Here is a 21377-nt window from a genome sequence, read left to right as displayed (position 1 = left end):
AACGTACTTCCCCCAGTGTATCACAACTACACCTAGATTCCTAGGATTAAAAAGAAAATGTAGTTACTCATATTTTTAAAAAGTGGAACATTTCCCCCTTTTCCATACAATCCTGTTTTATTGTCCTCCTCTCAAGCTCCTCCTCAATCTTCCTTTTTCCTCTCTTAGCTCTAGTTAAGCTCTCCTGCTACTCTGCCTTTTACCTTTGCAGCTCTTCCTTCTTGAAATGGGTGAAAATCTGAATTTCTCATCTTTTTTGTGGCTATGTGGATCAGACAATGAGCTGGCTGACAGGACGTGGGCTCAGAACATTCCAGCACCAACAGACATAGCAGAATGCCATGGGGATGGCATGAAGCACCAGGGCCTTGGCATTCCTGTGCCCACACCATTCAGAGGGGAAAACACTAATTTCTGCTTTGAAGAAGGTGATGATCTATTTGGGGGGAGAGAAAATGCATGCCGGAGACAGCCACTATCACTGGTGGACATCGGGGCATAAGTATAACTTAGTATAAAAAGAATATCAGAATCATGGTGGGGCAGAGAAATCTGTGGCTAAGTGTTTGAGGTCTTAAGGCAGAAAGAGAAGTCTTGAACTATCTTTTGGAAGACAGTATCAGAAATAGAAAGAAACATAGTTTCCTCAAGAAGTGGGACTGACGTGAGCAAGCCTGTGGCAGAAACAGTTCCTAACAGTGGAAGATGAAGGAAGTGCCTAGTTTGACAAAGGCAGTCAAAGTTTTAAACTTCCTCCTGAAAACTTAAATCGAGTCCACAAATGTTCTAGTGGGCCTATGAAGTCAGTCATAGCCAGGAGAAGGGTTGTGGGTGGGTAGATAGCTCTGACACGAAATGATACAAGTGAAACTAACGTTTACAAAGGCAGTGTTCTGTGCATCTGGAAAATATCTTTATCACTGCAATCATCAACCTACTTTCAGATCAACTGCCAAGAAAACTGAAGGGGACAATTGACTATATTTGGCCAAAAATACATGTTGAGTTTTAAGAAAACGTTAGCACTGTGTCCATCTGAAAAGGAGGAAGAGTGTTGTCTATAGATTTTCCAATCTGTAAAGAGCTGCATGTAGAGTTTCTCCTTCTAACTGAAATGGAGAAAACTCAAGATGATCCTAGAGAAGGCCATTGAAGAGATGGTCTGGAAGAGAGAAGATATGTGACTGTTCCAAGAGAATCATTATTTCAAGTTTATCGACAGCACCTCTTCTCCTTAATTACAGCTTTGTTGACAGCTATTCACTTTGCATGCATAGAATTCTTTTGAAACCATTTTGCCTTAGAAGCAGAGAAATGTTTGACAAGAGATATTCTGTTTTTGGTTTTTGATAGTGGTAAACTGTTTGGGGCTGATTGGACCTGGGCTTTGACACCAACATCTGTTACTGGGACAGAAACTTGCTTGGTTATTCCTCCCGATACCTCCTCCCACCCCTTGCTCTCAGATCCACGACCATATAAAATCACAGGAGTTCTAAAGGAACAGAAAGCCGGAGTGAGAACACAACCTAGCCACCATTGGGTTATTCAGTCAACTTGGCAGGAAGTAAGCCCAGCGCCGTTCTGGTGGCTTCAGCCCACAGCAGCTCTGGTGGACCTGCAGGGAGGAGCTGTAGTGAGAGAGGAGGGGAACAAGGGCAGTTACAACTTGAGCACCTGTACTTGACTTGTGAGACCTGCTTATCTTTTGGGAAGATGAACTTTAGATCCTGGACTTAGGATACTCAGTTTAAATACCAAGAACGCTCCCCTTGTCCAACTGTAAATTCTTTTAGATCATTTACAATTGCATATGATCCTGACCTCTTTCATTCTCTCAATTAGTGTAGATAATGATTATTGAATTAAAACTCCACAATTAGCCTCATAGCTACTTAGATTTCCATTTCTTGCCAAATCACAAAAAGAAACGTGTGTCAAACTTGCATTTTATTTTAGAATTTTTGCATTCCTTGAAACAATTCAACTTATACTCATAAATAAAGAATACTTGTCAGAAGCTATGCTTTTCAATTTTTAAAAAACAATTTTTTTCTGGGCTCCTTCCATAAATTGTTTATTGTTCAATATGGCTGTGACTTTTCAATGCAGTTACTTATTTTTGATGCCTTCAATTTGGTTTAAATAGTTCTTTAACACAGCACCAAATGCATACAAGGTTTCTTTTATCTCAAAGATGCAAGGGTTACTTTTGGTGTCTTCTGTAGGATATTAATGGTGGGTGAGGATGGGGAAGGGAAGTTAGCAATCCCCTTAAATTGGGTACCTATTATAATAAACATAACTGGTAATAATGATGCATTTCTTTTCTTCCCTTCTGATAAATAAGACTATGACTTAGTGGCTAGTTTTTTTTTTTTTTTATCTTTTATATATCACTTCCTGAATAAATAAGGTATTTATTCAAATACCTTAGCCAACGACTTCCAAGGGTACCATTACACAAGGCCAGCTACACCTCCTAAAAAAAGCCATAAGGGCCAGACACGGTGATGCAGGCCTGTAATCCAAGCAGCTCAGGAGGCTGAGGCAGGAGGATCAGGACTTCAAGGCCAGCCTCAGCAAAAGCGAGATGCTAAGCAACTCAGTGAGACCCTGTCTCTAAATAAAATACAACATAGGGCTGGGGATGTGGTTCAGTGGTTGAGTACCCCTGAGTTCAATTTCCTGTACCTCTTGCCAAAGAAAAAAATAATTATGTGTGAGGGGGGAGATGACTGCTACAATGGCTCTGACATACATTGAGTCAAGGAACTTAGCCCCAGGTCAAGGTACTGACAACAGTATTTGTAGATTCTTTAACACTCATAGCATCTCTCTGATCTTGAATGTGGTGAATCTAGACAGGGCAGTACCTTTGTTTTCTTCTCTATTCTACCCAAATCCTCTGAAGAGCCCATGGATTCTCCATTTGGTAGCTCATGTAGGATTAAAGGTCTGCTTTTCTGGGCTCACACTCCATGCTGTACATCTTAGAGCTGTTTCTAATGATCCATTAAGGATATGTCTCAGTTCTTGATTTATATTATGTACCATCATGAAGTATATTGAGAACATTCTTTTTATAAAGGTTCCCTGTATGAAATAATGTAAAAACCTAGGGGGAGATTTGTGGGTAAAACATCAGTGTGCTAATCTTCATTCCTCTTCACAAAGTCATATAAATGCTTATCAAGCCATAGTTAGACTTGGTGAAATGGTACCCCAATGGGCAAGTGTTGGGAGAAGAGACTCAGCGAGGCAATTATTTGTGTTGGGGGCTGCAGCAGGCTGCAAACATCTGGTACAAAACTATTTTATTAACAGCAGATGACCCTGACCACTGGCAGGTAAAGAAATGGGCTTTTCCTCAGCTCTGCAAGGCCATAGGGCCCAGTGAGTCCTCTCGACTTTTGGCAAAGTAACCACCCCATGGAGAACAGCAGAGAATGTCATTTTCAGTCCTATGATAAGTGCCTGGGCTCTTGCCTACAACTGTGTTGATACTTTCCAAGAATGATAAACATAGAATTATGGACTTCCGTAAGTGTTTAAGTGCATTTAAGCACCAGGGCAGCAATAACTTTAGAAAGCAAATGCTGAGCTGTGTTTTAAGTCTTTTGCTGACTATTGTCTGGGACGGTGAGCATGAAGCAGTGCTGCCTAAGAATAGGAGTCACCAGATTTAATTTGCAAAGTTGCAGTTATCATCACATGAATCAGAGTTACAAATAGTCAGAATCCCATGCACCCTGGCAGAATGGGTCAGAGCTCTCGGTGTCTTTGGAACTGAAATAATAAAGACAGAGAAAGCAGTTTTTTAAAATCACCTTAGTTTTATGACATGTTCAACAAGATAATCATAAAATAGAAGATAACCCAACAATATAACAATAAACAGAAAATAATAGTCTCTAATGAAATTATCTTTAAAAACTTGGCTGCTAGAATTTTCGAGATTTGTGGAAAGGAAAGTTATCACTCTTGTTTCATATTGGTATTTTGCAACTTGGAGGCCTTGGTTCTAATTCCCTAATTTACAGAATGTCACTGAAATGCCATTTCCAAGCTCCCTTCTACAGGTATTTTTATAAGCCCTAACACCTTACTTTGCTCCTTAAAGTTAACTTGTGACAGTCTTTACTGTTTGAAGGGAGCGACATCACGGATAACAGAAAACAGCAAACAATTTTTAAAATGATGTATTTCAGACTTTGGAAAATGTTTTAGGTATTTGCATAAATAGCCATATGTCTTAAACTCTAAAAAAATGCCAACATTTCAAATAAAATAGTTCATCCCTGCTGAACAGATGAGGTGGTGTACTATAGTAGTTACAAAACAGACTTTGAAATTTGGGACAGACTTGAGTTCAAGTAGTAAGGTTAAAGTTACTAGCTGTGTGATCATGAACAAGTGACTACTCTGTGACTTAGCTTCCTTAGTCACAAAATGATAGTGATACCTAATCCTTCCTCATGGAGTTCTTATGGGGAATAGATGTGATAATGCTGGTGAAGTATATTGCACAGTACCTGGCACACTGTGAATGATTCTTTTTCTATGTGACCATAATAACACTCCTTTTCCTGCGTATTCTATTGTACTTACCACAATGACTCTGAATATGTGGATTGGATAAAATAATAGATATTGTAAATTTCAGATATACTCAGGGCTAGAAAGCTCCTTGGAGAATTTCTGATACATTGCTCCATCTGATATTTGTGCACAGCCTCCCACAGGCCAGTCATATGCATGTTCCCCTCTGATGACTGCTAACTCACTACTCCAGGGAAGTGCACTCCAGTGTAGGACAATTCATCATTAGGAAGCTCATCATTATGCTGGGATAAAATATGCTTCCCTGTAGTTTGTATTCAGTGACCCTGGCTTAGGCCTTCAAGGCAACACAGAATAAATTTATTTTCTACTTTACATGAAGATATTTCGGATACTTGAAGTTGACTGGTATGGTCCTTCCAATTCTTTTCTACATTAGCTCTTCCACTTGAAGACCTCCTCCATTTCTTCTTTGAAATGGTGTGTTGTGACCATTCTAGGCCAGTGGCTACTTTCCATACACAAAACTCAGGTAGAATGTGATGAGTAGAACAGGACATCTCAGTAAGTGCATCCTCCCCAAGACAAAGCAGATCAGCACTGAGTCATCCCTGGAAATGGTGGGAAGAGTAGGTATCCAAAGGCCTGAGTGAGTGTCCTGACCTGAGTGGTCTTTGGTGTGCCCTTAAACCTCAACATGGTTTGTTTTCTCACTGACATGTGTCCATATTAAGTTTCATTGTGTTAGATCTAGCACATGCCTTTTTGACCCAGTTTCTTCAGTTATTATCTATTATTCCTTCTGGTTTCATTGAATTTGTAAATATAATTGGTGTACCATAGTGTATATGTCCATGCCACTAAATAAAGCAAAATGTAATACATGGCAAGTTCAGACAGAGGCCCACAACAACATGGAAAACCTGTACTCAGTTAACCAGGACTTCACTGATCTATTGAAGTAGTATTTGGGGAACACTGACTATATGCTAGGCATGACATTGGTCTTGTGGAATAAAAAGATGAACAAGAGAGTTCCTATCCTTGTGTTCCTGGAGTCTCTGAACTGGGGTTTAAATTTTTTTCAGTCATGTTCCAGTCTTTGTTGGTACACACATATAAACATAGCAATCTCCTGGTTATCTGGCTTGGGTTCCCAAAGGAAACAAGTTTGTAGGGAAGACTCAGTCTTATCAAAGGCATGTTGACTCAATCATTGTTTTCTCAAGGTTTTTACCAGTCTTTTGCAAATCATCTATAATGTGGCTAGTATAACTATAAGAATAATTTACATTGTGATTTGAATGGTGAATATCCAATCCTTAAATTGAAAATGTGTGTTTTAATAAGTGATACATGGAGATTGAGCCTTACTATAAAGTTCTCAGGTGGGGGTAATTTTGATTCGTTAGAGATACTTGGTAATACTTAGAGACATTTTCCCAAGTGGCAGGATACAATGAGCATCTAGTGGGTAGAAGCCAGGAAATCTGTTGAATGTCCTACAGTGCATAGGGCACCCTCTCTCCCAAAAAGAATTGTCTGGGCAAGATGTCAGCAGTGACGACAAGACTGAGAAACCCTGCAGAAGGGAGGCAATGTGATTGAGTGATTAGATTCAAATGTGGGAGTGGAGACTTCTGGGTTTGAAATCAGCTTTGGGTAACCATTTAACCTTACACCGTAGATTTTGCATCTGCAAAAGGATGGTGATAACAGTGTGATAGAGAAGACAAATGAGGTATGTGAAATGCTTGGCACAGTGACTGGCATGGAAGCAAGGATTAATTAAATAAATGGTGGTTATTTTCATTGCCTTCTTTCTCAGTGTAATACATTTTAATTGACATGAGTGAAATATATGGATATTTATGAAGAAATGTATAGCATTTCAGTATCTTGAAGAAGTATGTCGTTTTCCTGTGTTTAAAGAAATAACCTTAAGCAATTTGATTTCCAAATGTTAGCCAGCTCCAAGAATCACATGACGTCCTCAGTGCTGAGCTGCCGGAAGTATTCCAGTGAGATGCTGAACTGCCAAATGGATTAATTTTTTAATGACTACTCAAGGATTTTATTTCCAAATATGAGTGTCTCACATCTTTAGACTAAAATAAATGTTCCTAGTATCAAGGAGATGAGACTTGTAGGCTGGGGGGTAAAGTTAGCTACAACTACAACCCTTCAAAACTATAATGTCAACAGAGATGTACTTTGATTGTTAGATACTCTTTGCTTTAAGTGTGACTTGATACTAACAACAGGCCAATTTGTACAAAACCTAGACATAGCTTTATATTCTTATTTAATATCCTAAAGAAACTTACATGACACACCCTCTCAACTGTATCATTTGGTTTTGATGATGTAATGATGATGCTTTGCAAATTCATACTCCAAATGGGGCCTTTGATGCAGGGGATTAAGGTAATTGAGAAAGAAAGAGATTGAAATTGTATCTTTTCTTGCTTTAATAAATGCAGATAAGATGCAGTAGACTGTACATGTTCAGGCCTCTTAAAATTCATACACCGAAATCCTAACTCTCAATATGACAGTGTTAGGAGGGACTTCAGGGAAGCAGTTGTATCATGAGGGTGGACCCCTAATGAATGGGAGTAGTGCCCTTATAAAAGAAACCCTTGAGAAGTCTTTTGCCTTCTTTGAGTAATGTGACAGTATAAAGAGAAGATGGCAGCCTGCAACCTGGAAAAGGGCCCTCACCAGAACCTGAAATGCTAGCATCTGTATCTCAGACCTTTAGCCACCAGGTCTGTGAAAAATAAATTTTCGTTGTTTCTTAGTCACTTAATCTATGGTGTACTGTTACAATAGCCAGAATAGGCTAAAGAGAACACAGGAGCCTGTGTGTGGCTGGGCAGAGATGGCTGTAACATCCAGTGGGTTCTCACAGACTTTCTGTAGACTTTACACAAGAGCAGGCAGGTGACACTGCTGACCCTACACATCTATTCAAAATATCTCCTTGGAAAAAAGTTCTCTGTAGATGCAGAGATTGTTCATTTCTGTCTGTTTAGATACTTTTAATACAGTATGTTTATAATCTTTCAAATTAAAAAAACATGTTTTGTGATCTTTACAATTAAAAGGAATTTTGCTTAGATGTGTAGAGATCGCCTAATAATTTCTAAATCAAATTATTTTAGCCAGTTTTTCATTAAATTGCTGAGTGAAACTATGTTGGTTTAAAAATAAATTCTAGTAAGTTCATTAGTTATTCATTATATATACAATTTGACCCCTTATTAGGACTTCATAAGGGTTTTGTTCAAAGACATTAATTTTACCAAATAAAAGATAGTGTCTGTTATATAATATATATACTATTCCTTCAGGAAAATATTTCATGTTAATAACTTTAATCACAGATTCTCTTAAATATATGTAAAATATTTATACTAAGGTATACACTTAAAATGTTATCCAACAATTTACATCAGCTGCCATTTAATAAGCCATATGTTAAATTACTGGTGGAAAGAAGTCAAAGTTTGGTTCCATCCAAAAATATCAAGCAGAGAATAAGAAAGCTGTACTGTACTTTTTTTTGTGTGTGTGTGCTATTTTGACCACAATCTTAACTCTAATCCTAGTAAACAACTCTCCCTGGGAACAAGGGGTAATTGAATCTTCATGCTAATTCTACCCTGGTTTTCTTCTGACTATAAGCTCCCAATTATGTCAACATATTGCACTATGTACTATTCTCTGGGAAAACACTAAGACCACCTCGTTCATTCAACTAAGGTTAGATATTAAAAACAAAACCAAAAAAAAAAAAAAAAAGAGTGCTGATTTACCTATAGACATTTTAGTTCCTAATATGCATCTATTTTTCATTTGGGTGAAAGACTAATGCTTATTTTCATTATAAATTGGATGTAGGAGCAGATAGGAGTATTTGTTTCAAATAATTTCAATGTGAAGTGTTAAGGGTTAAGTTTCTGTCCTATTGGCAGATGCTGAAAACACAGAATTGCAGTTGCATGGTGAAGCTTGACTGTATGGCCACATGTCAGACAGACTTCTGTGACAACCAGATATAGCCAGTGCTATGGTATGAAATGATCTTTTATTAATTGTTCTTTAATTAGTTAATGCCACAGAGAAATGCAATAATTTAGTAATAATGAGTCTGATTAAGAGTCTGTACTTAAAGGATAGAGCTGTTTGACAACTTATAAATAAAAACTACTAGGTAGCAGTACCACCTTTATTATGCAGAAAGATTGCATTTTGAAAAAGTTATATATGCATGAACATATGAATGGTTAGGTAAAACTGAAATTTTAAAAGGAGAAAGTCTTTACATTTTTAAACGTTCTCACCTCTCATGTGCACATCAGAGTTTGCCAATAATTATTACTATTGGTCCCAGGCACACCTTACCAGTTTAAAGAAATAATTTCTTTGGTACTGGGGATTGAACCCCCAGGGGTGCTGAGCAACATCCCCAATCCCTTTTTTAAATTTTGAGACAGGGTCTTCCAAAGTTGATGAGACTGGCCTCAAAGTTGAGAGCCTCCCATGTTGCTGGGGTTACAGGTATATGCCACCATGCCTGGTTTAAAGAAATAATTTAAAGTGACAAAGACCAGTAAGGAGTTTGACTTTAAATATAGCAAATTCATCCATTTAAAAATTTCATTGATTCAATTTTATTTTCCTTATAAAAATACATCAAATTAAAAAGCTTATACACAGCAAAGGAAACAATCAACAAACTGAAAAGATAGATTAGGAAGGAATATTCCTAAACCGTATATCAGATAAGGGTTAACAGCCACGGTGTTTGTAAAGAGCAGTTTAATAGCAAGAAAACAAACAGCCCTATTAAAAATGAACATCAGACTTCTCCAAGGATGACATAAAAATAGCCAACAAGTACATGAAAGGTGCTCAACATCACTGATCATCAGGGAGATGCAAATCGAAACCTTTATATCACTCTGCACCTGTTAAGGTAGCTTTTATGAAAAAGATGAGATATAATAAATGTTCACAAGGGTATGGAGAAAAGGGCAACCCTTGAACACTGTTGGGAATGAAGAATGATCCAGCCATGATGAAAAACCATATGGAACTTCCTAAAGAAATGAAATAGGACTATAATATGGCCCTGTGATCTTTTGGAGTATAGATCCAAGGGAAATGAATTACCATCTTAAAAATATCTACACATATATGTCACTGTGGCCAAGATATGGAAACAACCTAGGAGCACATCAGTGAACAAAACTATAAACAACCTAGGAGCACATCAGTGGACAAAACTATAAACAACCTAGGAGCACATCAGTGGACAAAACTGGAATATTCTTCAGCTTTCAAAAGGGAGGCGATTCTTCATTTGCTCCAGCATGGATGGACGTAGAAAACATAAGTGAATTAAGTTGGATACAGAAAGAAAAATATTGCATGATCTCAATTGTATGTGGAATCAAAAAGGAAGAAAAGAAGGAAGGAAGGAAGGAAGGAAGGAAGAAAAGATAGTTTATAGAGAAAGAAAATAAAACACTGATTAATAGGGTCAGGGTTGGGGGGATATGGTCAAAGGATAAAAAATATGTAGGAGAAATAAGTTGAAAGACGAAGACTACAATTAATAGTAGTCGATTGTATTCAGGATTTTTGCTCAATGAGTAGATTATGCAAGATTCTCTTGAGTAAGGGGGATGGGTAACTGAGATGATGTGTATGCTCATTTGTTCTACTACAGTGACCATTTTACCCCATGTATATGTATTTTATAACATCGTGTTGTATACCTTAAATAGTTTATAGTTTTAAAAAATAATACTTAAAACATAAATTAACATCCGTGTGTTGAGAATCTGGATGTAAGTTAAGCTTCTAGTTAGGAGATGTAAAGAAACAGGAACTGTAAAGAAATATCTCTCCCGTGAAAGATACCTCTTTGCTCTTTGGAGGTGAAGGCGCTAGTCAGAATGAGCCCTAAACTTTTGATTAGACTGTCAAAAATTCCTGTAAGTAACAAAAGTACCCTCATTTCAGAAATGCCATCCTTGTCTTTGTCATTTGTACATTTTTGTGCTACTTTGTGTCACCACCACTTACTGCTGTGGAGGAAGAGAGTGATATGGTTAAAACTTTTATATGTTTTTAAAAGATGTCACAGTTTATGGCTGCCTTTACTCTTTTACTGTGTAGTGATGTATTCCCACACCAAATGTTCTCTCTTTTATGATCCCTTAAATTTAAAAAAAATTTACATATACCTGGAGGTGAATTGGACCATTTCTGTTTTGCATTGCACTTGAGTAAAGCTTTAAGTTGAATGTTCTCAGGGTTCTAAAATTAAGTCAATCCATATGTAATTAGGAACATTCTTAACTAGGCAGTCCTGGTTAGCAAGAGATGGGCAGGATATTCCAAAAAACTATTTAGCAAACCATGAATGCAATTAAATGAGAAAAGACCAAATTTCTCTTTAAAATGGGCTGTTGCCATAACTTAATGTGGCAGTGGTTTTCTAGTTTTAATTTTTGTAGACGGTGCATTTTGTAAAGTAAAATTTTCTCTTCCGAGAGCTGGATAGTTCCATAATTTTGCACCACTTAGGCTTTTTAACACTTCAGTAAGTATTCTGCCTTGCAATCCCTTTTGATTTTGATGGATAAAAGAAACTAAAGGTTAGTAAAGATACTGTCGTGCCTTTTAAACAAAGAGACAAGATGAATATCTTGGAGAAACTAAGTATTTCTCTTCATGAGACTGTATGACCTTGTCTTAATTTAGTATGCTTTCTTTCTAACAGTGCTTTTTATTCCCAGAACAATTATACTTAACACTGACACTTAAAGATGTTTCTTTTTTAATTCAAATAGTGAGAACTTTGCCCCATATTCCACGTCAATATCAGGATTCATGGAGGGTTTGAACCTAATGAATACATGGTTCTTCATTTGCCCCTCTGCAGACACCATGTGCTTAATGCTCTCTATAGTCCATTGCTCATGTCTTCATTTGCAGAAGTCATTTCAGAAGGAATTGATCACAGAGCCATCTTTTAGCAAATAACAATAAGTCACAGTCTACTGCTTATGACAACTGTGGCTGCTCAGTTGCTTAAAATCACCTTTATCACTTAAAATAAGTTTTCTTTTGTTTCTAAATTAGTATGAAAATATAGGAGGCTGTTTCTTCAATTACATGTGAAAGCTTAATCATTGCAGGCAATTGTTTCAAAATAAAAAATAAATGTGAAAGCTAGAATGTTTATTTACTTCTTAAGCCTTTTGTCTGTGAAGCAAGTGTTGGGAAAGCTCAAAGATCTGGTGATATTTGCATATATTTTGATTGAGTAGAAACTGAAGTTTGCATCTCATAACTATTCATAAAAACTGGAATTACCTACTGCATCCATTCTTACTATGGTTTCACCTGCTATTTTTATAAGATGAGGAATTTTGTCCATATCCAGAGTACAATTGGAGGGGGGGAAAATGGCAGCAGTGTTTCTCCATTTTCTAGTTTTCTGGGGATACGCTTGTGTGTGTGTGTGTGTGTGTGTGTGTGTGTGTGTACACGCATGTGTGCGTGCCTCTTTTTGTTTTTTTTTTGAAAACTAAACAATTTCCCAAAGTGCCATCAAAGTAAAACAAATGAATATAGAAGTGATAAATGTTACTTTTCTATTTCTGCCTTGCTCTGATTTTCACTACTTTTCACTCCTGATTGCAGCACCACCCGATCAGAATGAACAATTAACTCTCTAATTATTCTAGTCACACCAGCCCACAATGAAATCTTTATTCCGTGTTTACAGCAATCTTTGGCAGAGACTGTCTTGCTGTTTCTAAACTAAGAAGAACTGCCCTTTGGCTCCTCTCGGCATCAGCTGCCTTGGTTTCAGCCTGGGATGCCAATAATCAGACTTCTTCTTCTTCCAAAGTGGACATTTTTTTTTTTTTTTTTTGGGTGAAAAGACCTATTCTCATCACCCCCCCATATATTCTGGCTGATTTATGTTCTAGCCATTGCCGCTCTTCCTTCCGTATCTCTTTACATTTTTTCCTTTCTCCAGAGACCACCATCAGGCAAAACCCCATTTTAAGTCCAAAATTGTAAAAAAATGCTTAAGCAGACAGTGCTCACTACTATGAGGGAAAGAAAAATGCAACTATTGGTTTATGGGTAGAGGGAAGTCAAGGAAATCCCTCCTGCTCTTCTAAACTGCTAATTTTCTAGCTCAAAAGGCATTCAATAACTTCTTCACCAGGGGAAACATACCCACTTTTCAGTGGCTCTCTTGATGACTTCCAACTATTTACTTAAATTCGCCAACAGCTGCAGTCTTTAAGAAGCTTCAGAGCTTGGGGGATATTGACAAACATACCAGGGTCTGTGAGGCCACAGCTAGTCTCTCTGAGGTGGCAAACTATTGCCAGCAAGAGAGAGGGGCACTCCCCATGCACAGGTCAGGAGGAGGCAGGACCTTCACCTAAGGAGGTTGGAAAAGCACCTTGAGGAGTCCTTTTGGGACTTTCTGGTGGAGTCAAGTTTCCTGGATCTGAGAGCAGAGGACAGTCAGAGCTGAGTCCCTCACCCAAAACTGGTCAGTTATTTTTCTAGAATTTTTCACTGCTTTGCAAATATGAGGGCACCGTAACTTCCCATTCCAGTCTCTAAACCCCCTGTGAGGATTCCTGCGGAACAACCGCCCGGTCTTTCCTCAGCCCCCAGCGCTACGACAGACACATTGCCTTTCCGGTGAGAACTGGGTCATAAAATTTTACCGAGGAGAAAGGTAGAGGGGGCGTTTCAGTAGTATAAACACTGATTAAATTCCCAGGCAACTCTCCTCAAACGAAAGATAATTTTTCTACAAGTATGCACAAGAATGTCAAGAATGCTAAGTCATTTTTATGTTTGTACTTTCCTCTTCCATTTTAATTTTACACTGCCACATGGCACACATGCTAAAAATGTATCTCCTTAACCTGCAGTGTAGCAAACTTTTCACAAAACATTAAAATCGTGTATTTTATAGACTGTCCTTTCCCAGGATACTCAAAGCAGTTTTTTATTTTTCCCAGATACAAAATTAGATCATCTCATGACAATCGTCCTATTAGAAAGGCACGGCTACTTGTGCATTGGCAAATAAGGAAAATAAGAAGCACTGTAAAGAAAGGTCACATCAAAGTCAGTGGCCTCAGACTGAGCAGACTCTAAGAGCTGGGTTTCAATTTATACTTTCCACTTGCTCTTCATTTCTTTATTTTTTCTCTGGCAGGAAGGGATGTGGCCAGTGTGGAGGCTTGACCTCATCTCCTGCACTCAGCTTAACTCTGCCAGGCTGTTCTCCCACACTCTTGCCCATTTTCTGCTTGATCAGCTGGCCAAGCCTTGTACACTGGAGGAGATCTGACCAGGGGCCAAGCCACGAGGAGGAACCGCAGGTGCCCTTGTGGCTTCCTTTAGTATTGGCCACCTAAACCTGTCCTGGCCAGGGAGCATGCCCAGTGGGATTGCAAGGGTCACACAAACTAAAAGGAAATGACTTTCCCAGGTTCTATGAATGGGTGAAAAGGGAACACTGGGGCAAGTATGGGGCTCAAGATGGTTATGCCCACAGTTGTCCAGTTAGAGGAGACTGAGGAAGGAGTGTGGATAGAGATGTTATTCATCTATAAGCATGGATCCAAGCACCTTATCATTGCCACTTTGTTTTGTTTTTGTTGTTCCTCGTAGATCCAATTGCCTAGCTGGATCCCTGACACCACCAGCTCGGAAGAAGTAATTTCCTTTGGTGGAGATACATTATTTGGGAAAGAGGATGCAGACTCAGTTTCTAGGCTATTAAAAGAAACAGAACCCAAATTCTTCCTGGCATTCGGGCCAATAACAACAACACCACAGTATACTCTGAATCTACCCAGCGACAGACTCCTCAGTTCTTTGGTGCAAATTCCTCTTACTACCTGTCTGGGCTCAGCAGTGGGGGAAAAAGGAGGAACTCTGGCGCTGCCTCCGAGCTGCCCTCCAGGTTCCGGCCGCCACCCGCACCCCTAAGGCGACTAGTCAGGCAAAGGCTCCTGCTTAAGCGTTAAGTCCAGTTCACAGCCTATTGCTACTGGCAGGCTAAGACTCCGCGGTCGCATTTTCTTTGCAAATCTGAAACTTTCACCCTATCTGACCTCTTCTCCACCCCCTCATCCTCCGGCTCTACCCAAACATCACCAACAACAAGCAAAGCCCAACCACCCGCGCGCAATTCAGAGCTTTCCCTGGGAGTGTCAGGGCCCGGAGACAGGAAATCCGGAGAGTTGGTGATGTCCGGCAGGTGGCGGGGACACGAATCACCACCACATTCTCCTCCCACAGCCGAGCTCGAGCGGGGGCGCTGCGCGGGGTACGAACCCGGACCGGGGCCCGTAGGTGCCTGCGCCTCCCTAGATCGTAGGCTCTGGCCCTCTTCTCCAAGCGCATCCCGGTGCCGGGGGACGCAGCCACCCTCTCCCCTCAGCAGTTGGAGCGAGGCGCCGCCGGCCAGAGGCAAGCGAGGGCGAAGCCTGGCTAAGCGCTCGGGCAAACCGCGCTCCTGGTCCCCGGACACCATCCCCAGGCGCGCACAGCCCTGCTCCCAGCGCGCCGCGTCCTCCACCTGCCCCACGGCGCCCCAGCTTCCCTGCTCTCCAGAGCAGCTCCATCCGCCCAGGCAACCCTCACATCCCCTTCCCTGCAAAGTCCGAGGAAGTAGAAGTCAGGCCGACCCATAGGCTTGCCAGGGTGGCGGGTAGTTGCAGGGAAAGAACGGCGCAGCACTGGACCGCGCGCAGCGCCCAGGGCGGCTTCCCCCAGAGCGTGGGCTCCCGGGCGCTCCTCGCCGCTCGGCGCCGGACCCGGGCGCAGACGCGCGGGCCACCCCTTGCCCTCCGCTTTACCTGGCACAGCCGGCGACTCTCGGGAGACGTCCAGACTTCTCCGGGGCGGGCGTCCAGCTCACATCGCTGCCTCCCCGACCGGCGGCCGGTGCCCCGCTGGGTCCCTTCGCCCCCGCTCGCGGCGCTGCCCCCGCCCCCCACCCCCCTTCCCCCTCCGTCAAAAGTGTCACAGCTTTCCTGCCTTCGGATGTTTCGCAAAGTCTCCGCGCGGTCGCCAGGAGTTGGGGGGCAATGCCAGGCGCGCTAACTCTGCTGATGCCCTGGCCCGCTCTCCCGCGGTGCCCGACACTCCGCCCGAAGGGTGAGAAGGGCCGCCTCGTCGTTGTCACCGTCCCCCGAGCGCAGCGCGCTGTCCTCTTCCCCTCCCTCGCGCCTTCCCCAGCCCGAGTGGCTGCCGCCTGCCTGTGCCGCGGGTCCTCATTCCCCTGCTCATGAATATTCTGACAGAGGCTAATGCTGTTGAAGTAAATTGAATTAGCCTATTGGTGCCAGGAATGTGCGCTCCTTCCTTCTGAGGAACTGTCTGGAACCCCAGCAGATGAAAGCAATTAACGTCCGGTTGGCACCCTGTGGTTTAGATCAGAGAGGGGCAAAATGGGTTAATTCTTTAAATGCAGTTTAAATACCGCATTTAAATGTTTAAACTCCTCTATTGGCTGAGCGTAAGGAAATGCTAAAAAGAAGAGGGATGAAAAGGGTAGGTAGGCATGGGGGGCAGTACACCTAAACTTTCCCCTGGAGTTGAAGTGACTTATTTTGCATAGATTCTGGATTCTGGATTCTGGAAGAAGCAGTCGATAAAGAGAACAGAAAATGACAGGCAAAGAGGATCAGAAAGGAGATTAGTATCAGCCCCAGTTTAACCTTGACCTTGAGGATGCAGAGGACTCCATAATTTTCAGAGGAGGGGTGGGAAGAAACCCCACTCATCAACTTTTAAGAATTTTTTCCAAATGCTCAGATTTCTTCTTTTGTCCTCAGCAAATTCAAATGGTTTTAAGCCTTAGAGTTAAGTGGCTTTGAGGCACAGGTAGCGAGGGGCCACAAATTTTGGAGGAGGAAGCTGAGACCCTTCCCCCATGAAGAGTCCCTCCAAATCACACAGTGCTCTGATAGGGCCAATCTACAAAGCAATGCTGGTTGGTTCGGTGGTTCAGGCTTTTGTTTCTGGGATCAGATAAACAAAGTCCACTGGAAGAACTGCCTGTTTCTTGTCCTGACTACCTGACTACCTGAATACCAAGTTATTGATTATGTGACTTGGGCTTAGCAGGTAAGCAGAGAAGGAATCTTTGTCCAGTTCTGCATCTACATCACTTTACAATCATCCAGTGAGGTGCTTTCGGGATCTCCTCCCCCATCACCAGTTTTTTAAAAACAAAAAGGTATTTTGATTGAATTGGTAGGTTACTAAATGAGCTACTTATGCAAGTGCTCTGTGGCCAACTGATCTATATAAATAGCTGATAAAATTATGTATATAAATAACTGATAAAATTTCCAAGTGTGTGACAATAGAAATTAGTGCTCTGGGTAAAGTGCTTATGCCATATTTAATAGATTTCAGCAGGCCTAGAATCAGGACTGATAATTATAATAGTAATTATTAATATTGTAGCAGCTAATGTTAATTGAGAACTTTAGTGACAGACATGTGTTTGATGAATCACCTCATCTAATCTATGTACATTATTTGGTATATACTATTATCTCTCTATTTTAATAGACTGGACAGGTGAGACTCAAAAAGATCACTAGTGTACCCATGTCATAATAGTTTATAAGTGGTAGAGTGAATTTTGACCCAAAGTAGCCTAATCAATAGACTAGGGCCTTCAGGTCATCAGCAGCTTATGCTGCCTTGTTATTTAAAGAAAGAATCAGTTTCTTGGTATTTTATTGAAGTGACCTGTCGTTAGTGATCAGTTCTTTACTAAAATTTAGAGGGGGAACAATTTTTCTTTTTGGGGGGCGGGGGAGGAATGGTGTTTTAGTCTATTTTCTGTTGCTATAACAAAATACTCAAGACAAGTAATTTATAAGGAATTGAAATTTATTTGGCTCACAGTTCAGGAGGCTAGGAAGTCCAAGGGCATGGCATTTGCTTTTGTGAGGGGTTCTTGCTGCATTTTTAGTATTATAATTTTAGGGGTAAAAATGGTGAGAATAAATGTTTTGAATTCAACAGCTGTTGAGTATCTACTAAATGTAAGGCACATATCTATTCAAATGTTTTCTGCTAAAACTCATAGTTAAATAATTTTAAACAGTTGAAAATCTACCAAATATCATTCTCTGAAACTTTGGGTTGGTTAAACCCTATATAAAAAAGTACAGGAGTGTTTTCTCCTTGTATTGAATACTTAAGACTTTCCCCCTCATGATTCCTCCCTTACAATGCTTTGTTGGTTCCTCCTTTTATGGAGAGAATCCTCTTAGGATTTAGAAGCCACATTTCACAGGAAAGTCTTCAGATGTTGGCATGTTTATTTATATGAATATGTTAACATGATTTTAGAGCCCATAAAATATTGTCAGGCTGAGTGCTCTCCATATTTCCTTAAGAATCTTAACAGGCAGTTGGGGTTAGGGACTGCCAGAATCCTGGGTGGGACACTGACACTGGGTTGGGCCTGCATAGCTGTCTTGAACAAGCCATTCTCCTTTGGAGCAAATCAAGTTAGTGCCTATGCAAGGTGGAAGTTATAATATCCTATTTATTGAGTACTTGGCTGTTTGAAAACTGCCCTCCCATAGGCTGTTATGTTCCACCCTCCCAGCAACCCAATGAATTTAGCTTTGTTGTCTTTATTTAATTGATGAAGAATCTCAAGCTCACAGACATTCAGTAATGCTCAGAGCTTCTCCTTGGAAGGGATGGAACAGGTAGTCTAATTCAGGGACAAAGTCACCTTTTCAGTGAAGCCATGTTTGACATCTCTCTCTGCCTACCCTCCCTCTGCCCCACTATGTACACAAGCTTCTTTTTCCAGAAGAAATAGAATTCTCTCCTTTGTTCTCCCCTAGGACTTCTTGGATGTGTAAAGAAATAATTAGAACACAATGTGTTGTCTCAGCCAGTAACCAAAAGCAACCTGAAGTCAGGAACTTTGTCTTAATCATGTTTGCATCCTTGAATTTAGTACTCAGAAATTCCACCAACATCAATTATAGCCTAATTTCAAAAAATGTTCCACTGACATTACTGGGCTCTTAGGATTAAACAAAACAACTGGCAGGTGCTTTGAAAATTTAAAAACACCACATAATAATATGAATGTTATCCAAAATATATTCAGGAATAAATATAATTTTAATCTTGACCTCTGACTGATAAATCGTATAGGTGAGAAAGCAGTTTGATAATTTTTATGTCAGCTACTGTTATTTAGGACATGGATGGATAACACTTCTCAAATGATAATCATCCAGTTAATAGTAGTAGTAAACTGGCCCATTAAGCAAGGAGGTATTAGTCTGGGAAAGGTGAGTGAGTGAGTGAGTGTGTGTGTGTGTGTGTGTGTGTGTGTGTGTGTGCATGCATGCAATTTTTCTGCTGTTGGAGTGCTTTCTGTGTCTGAGCAGCTTCAGTCATTGGCACAGATGTATTTCTCTAAGGAAGGCACCTGCTTTCCCACTTGGGGATGATCTTTATTAAGAGCTCCCAAGGTTATGGAGTTAATGACAGAGCTGAGGCTACTGACCCTTGCTCATGCTATTTTCGCTATCCCACACTGACCCTGATTGGCAGCCACTGCCTGTATAGTGTGGTTTATGGTTTTAAGATTGAGATGAGAGATAAGCAGCTCAATACCTCATTATAATTAGTCTCCTGAGTCAGCTAATACCCTTCTAATGCAATTTGGTGATCTAGATTATTCAGTATTATGCATTCAAGATATTTTTGGATTTATAATGATAATTATTTGGTAGAACTGATGACAGTGACACACTAAAAACACTTTTGTGGCTTCATAGTCTGCCTATTCCATAAATATTCATTACTGAGCAGTTGTTTTGGTTAAAAATGCACACACACAATATTCACAAAATTAGGAATTCCCGTTAATCTACAGGTTCTTTTCTGAAGCAGTGAAATAAAATTCAATTGATATTTCTATTCATACTGATTTTACTAAGGCCATTTACAGTTTCGAATTACCTTATTTTTGTTATTTGTAACTCATATTCATTCTGTCCTTGAATCTCTGGGTTAATCAATGATTCTGGGTAATTTTCAGAAGTTGGTTTCCTCCCTGTCAATTCCTATGTCTTACTATGTGAATAAATTTCTTTAAAGAATGCATCCTACCATCACCACCTCCAAGGAGAACTAACTGTGGAAACAGAGTTTGTGACAACATTCTGGAAGTTGACATCACTGATCCTTTCACTTGAATTTGAGAAACTTGAATAGGGTATCCTTGCTGGGGGCAAGGTGCTGTGCTAGCTATTGTAGATTTTTCAAAGAGAAATAAAGCTAGTGACTGCTCTCAAGGAGTTTATAATCTGACAGCAAAGCTAAAGATCTAGGCAAAAGTGGATAATTTCTATTAAAAAATAAAGTTCTGTGGGAGTCCTGAGAATAGAGGAAGATTTTTTCAGAGGGAAAGGACAGGAGAATGAAAGGAAGGATGCTGGTCTGGTTTCTGAAGAATGTATATTATTTGACTATGGGGACAAGGCAGAGTGACCATAAGGGTAGAGGCTTGGATGTGGAAAAGCACAGCAGGATCTGAGGACTGCTGTGATTACATCCAGCTCAAGTCACATGGCACTGATAGAAGATAAGACCAGAAAGGGAGGTGGAGACCAGAAGGCGGAGGCTGCGTGCAGAGAAATGCATGGCATTATTAGAAAGTCATGGATGGGTTGTTTTTGATCTGGGGCATGACACACCCACAACTGGGTGTACATTCGAGCGTGGAATATTTTGGAAGTGGGCAACGGAAAGGGGTGGGGTCCAGCTGGGAGAACTGCAGTCGCTGAAGCAATATGCCATGATAGCCTGAACTAGGAACCAGAAAGGGAAGTTGATATAGAAAGAATCATGATGTGTGGTGGTAACACGACACTGAAATAACGTTCTTATCTGTCTCTCCTAGATGCCCTGTCCCACAACGTTTGACACACACCATTCACAAGTATCCATGTACATGCGTACCCGCGCGCGCGCGCGCGCGCACACACACGTCCATGATTGCATAAACACAGCAAGCTCCTCAAGAACATGGCTTGAATTTTTCTCAAACCATGTGTCTCAGCTGTTTTCACAGTATCAGGCAGATTTCTGTGGCTCTTAGGTAATTGTTAACTAAATAGAATTAAAAGCAACTGATGTGGGACATCGAGGCAAATGAGGAATCACAAAATATTGATCCTGGCAAGTGATGGATTTCCGTAGACAAACTACAAATATTCTTCTAAGTCTTTTATTAATTAGTGTTGGAAAAAAAGAGCACAACTAGGGTTGAAGATGAATTTTGTTTATAGGAATGTCTGAGAAGATGAAGATAATCTGGCTGGGCTGATGGGGATGCAGCTGGAACTGCATGGCTGGAACATCTCCCCTCTGAGGTCTGGAGAAACATCTCAAATGTACTCCCAATATTTTATCAAGGTTTCCTTTCAGTTGTTTAAAAGGTGTGGTGGGCAGAGTAATGGTCCTCAGAGGTGTCCACAGCCCGATTCTCAGAACCCATTGTCTATGTTAAATTATATGGCAAAGGGGAATTAAAGATGCTAATCAGTTGGCATTCAGATGAGGAGATTATTCTGGATTATCTGAGTTGTGAAATGCAGCCTTCATGCACCAAGGACACAGTGCACACTCACGACCTTGTTTGAGCCCCCTGATTTGTGTTTTACTGGAACTAAATAATC

At 40.5% G+C, this 21377-nt stretch overlaps 1 protein-coding gene across 2 annotated transcripts in view; it reads right to left on the bottom strand.

Annotated features, from left to right (window-relative positions):
- Positions 1 to 15814, bottom strand: part of CDH20 (cadherin 20) — a 228374-nt gene extending 212560 nt beyond the window's left edge. The window contains exon 1 of one of the 2 annotated variants that reach the window (XM_079108418.1): positions 15676 to 15814. The gene's annotated coding sequence lies outside the window, so the exon portion shown is untranslated. Of the gene's footprint in view, positions 1 to 15494; positions 15605 to 15675 lie in introns of those variants that run through there. The other variant, XM_079108419.1, reaches the window with a different exon arrangement.
- Positions 15815 to 21377: the final 5563 nt, after the last annotated feature.

The sequence above is a fragment of the Sciurus vulgaris genome, assembly GCF_902686455.1.
Source record: "Sciurus vulgaris genome assembly, chromosome: 13".
Taxonomy (NCBI): domain Eukaryota; kingdom Metazoa; phylum Chordata; class Mammalia; order Rodentia; family Sciuridae; genus Sciurus; species Sciurus vulgaris.
This window is presented reverse-complemented; position numbering and strand designations above follow the sequence as displayed.